Below are 3,161 nucleotides of genomic sequence, written 5' to 3'. Positions count from 1 at the left end.
GGAAAAACATATACTCAAGTGGAGATGGTAAGAAAGATACTTCGTTCACTTACTCCACAATGGGAAAAGAAAGTTACCGCTATTGAAGAAGCCAATGATTTGTCAACTCTTACGGTTGAAAATCTTATTGGTAATCTTATGGCATATGAAGTACAACTTGAAGATAGGAAGAATGATGAAGAATCTAAGAACAAGAAAGTTCTTGCATTTAATACTACTTCAGATAAAGAAGATTCAGATGATAATGATGAAGAAATGGGCATGTTTGCACGAAAATTTCGAAAATTCATCAAAAGAGGTAATTTTAAATTTAAGAATTCAAATTCAACTAACCCTCTTTGTTTTAAGTGTAATAAACCAGGGCATATGAAGAAAGATTGTCCAATGTTGAAGAATAAACAAAAATCAAGTTATTTCAACAACTTCAACAATATTCAAAATAACAAGAAGAGGAAAGCAATGGCGGTCACTTGGGATGATAGTGATGAATCATCCTCAGATGAAGAAATTGAAGAAAAGGAAAGTGCTCACATGTGTTTCATGGCACAAGATGATGTAAGTGAAAATGAAGAGCTTTTAGATGCTTTTAATGAATTATATGAAACTTTTATAAGATTAAAAATTTCACATAATTTTCTTAAAGGTGAGAATAAAAGGTTACGTGAAGAAATTTCAGATTTAAATTCCTCTACTTATACTAATTCTCAATTAGTTGAATTAAAAGAAGAAAATTTTTCTTTACTAAAAGAAAATGATAATTTATCTAATGAAAATAAATATTTAAAATCAGAATGTAATAAGTTAAATATTCGAATTAATAGTTTAGATAAAGATATTTCTTCTTTTAAATCAAGATATGAAGATATATGTTTAAATGTAAGCAAATTTAATAAAGGAAAAGAAAATCTTAATAATATTCTTTCTTTTCAAAGAGAATCACAAAAGACAAAAGGATTAGGTTTTCAAATTAATAAAAACAAATCAAAGAATACAATTTTTGTAAAACCTTCTTGTGATTTGCATGATTATAAATATGAAAATTTGTATAAAAAGAAATCAAAATTCTTTTCTATTTGGGTTCCAAAAGAATTATCTTCTTTTAATAAGAATTTTTATATTTCTGATTTTATTAAAAATATTTGTTTATCATCTAATTATTTAAGTAAATCAAACTCTTCATGGGTTTGGTTTCCTAAAGGCTAATTTAAAGGACCCAACATAGTATGGGTACCAAAATGTAAATGTTTATTTTTTCAGGTACCCAAGAAAGATAGGTGGATTTTAGATAGTGGTTGCTCTAAACATATGACTGGAAATATTCAATTGTTGTCATCTTTTCAAAACAAGGATGGAGGTACCGTTACTTTTGGAGATAACAACAAAGGAAAAGTCATCGGTATTGGTTCCGTAGGTAATCCAAACAAACCTATCATTGATAATGTTTTATTAGTTAATGGTCTTAAACATAATTTACTAAGTATTAGTCAACTTTGTGATAAAGGTTATAAAATTGTTTTTGAAAAAGAATCATGCTTAATTTATGATATTGATTTAATAACCATTATTTTTAAAGGTTATAGAAAAAATAACATATATGTGTTATCAATGAATAATATTTCAAATGAACATTGTCTTATTGCATCATCTAATGATTCTATTTTATGGCATAAACGTTTTGGACATGTTAACTTTAAACATATGTCTAAGATTTCTAAAAATGATTCAGTAAATGGTTTGCCTAAGATGTCATTTAAAAATAATTTTTGTGATGCATGTCAACAAGGAAAAATGCACAAATCTTCTTTTAAATCTAAAAACATAATATCTACAAATAGACCATTAGAATTAATTCATATAGATCTTTTTGGTCCATCTAGAGTAGCATCTTTAAATGGAAGTAGATATGCATTTGTTCTTGTTGATGATTTTTCTAGATTCACTTGGGTAATTTTTCTTAAACATAAAAATGATGCTTTTAATGAGTTTTCTATATTTTGCAAGAAAATTCAAAATCAAAAATCAACTTCTATTATCTCTATACGTAGTGATCATGGAGGTGAATTTGAAAATGAATTATTTGCAAATTATTGTGATCAACATGGTATATCACACACATTCTCTTTTCCTCGAGCTGCTCCACAAAATGGAGTTGTAGAAAGGAAAAATAGAACCTTACAAGAATGTGCTAGAACCATGTTATGTGATAGTAATTTACCTAAATATTTTTGGGCAGAAGCCGTATCAACAGCATGTTATGTATTAAATAGAGTTTTATTACGACCTATTTTAAAGAAAACATCTTATGAATTATTTTATAACAAAATTCCTAAAGTATCTTACTTTAAAGTTTTTGGTTGTAAATGTTTTATCTTAAATACAAAGGATAACTTAGATAAATTTGATTCAAAATCCGATGAAGGAATTTTTGTTGGATATTCTAATCACAGTAAAGCATATAGAATTTATAACAAAAGAACACAAGTTATTGAAGAATCTTTACATGTTTCTTTTGATGAAAGTTTTTCAAAAATACCTATTATACTAAATAATGATGATGATGTAATTGATACCATACAAGACACTCCTATGATAGATGTTACAAAAGATGATAATCTACAAAATGATTTACCTAAAGATTTTGTAGAAGTTAAAAATCACCCACATGATTTAGTTATAGGAAATATATCTGACAAAGTAACTACTAGATCTCATTTTAATTTGATTGCTCATAATACTTTTATTTCAACTATTGAACCTAAAAATATAAAAGAAGCACTTCTTGATGATTCATGGATAATTGCTATGCAAGATGAACTTAATCAATTTACTAGAAATAATGTTTGGGATCTTATACCTAGACCTCAAAATAAATCCATTATTAGAACAAAATGGATTTTTAGAAACAAATTAGATGAATTTGGTCAAGTTGTTAGAAACAAAGCTAGATTAGTTGCACAATGTTATAATCAAGAAGAAGGAATTGATTATGATGAAACTTATGCACCAGTTGCACGATTAGAATCAATTAGGATTTTACTTGCATTTGCATGTTTTATGAATTTTAAATTATTTCAAATGGATGTTAAAAGTGCTTTTTTAAATGGTTTTATAAATGAAGAAGTTTTTGTAGAACAACCTCCAGGTTTTGAACATGAAAGTTT

Source organism: Asparagus officinalis, unplaced genomic scaffold (genome assembly GCF_001876935.1).
Source record: "Asparagus officinalis unplaced genomic scaffold, Aspof.V1 AsparagusV1_Un369, whole genome shotgun sequence".
NCBI classification, from domain to species: Eukaryota; Viridiplantae; Streptophyta; class Magnoliopsida; order Asparagales; family Asparagaceae; genus Asparagus; species Asparagus officinalis.
Note: the sequence above shows the minus strand (reverse complement) of the source record.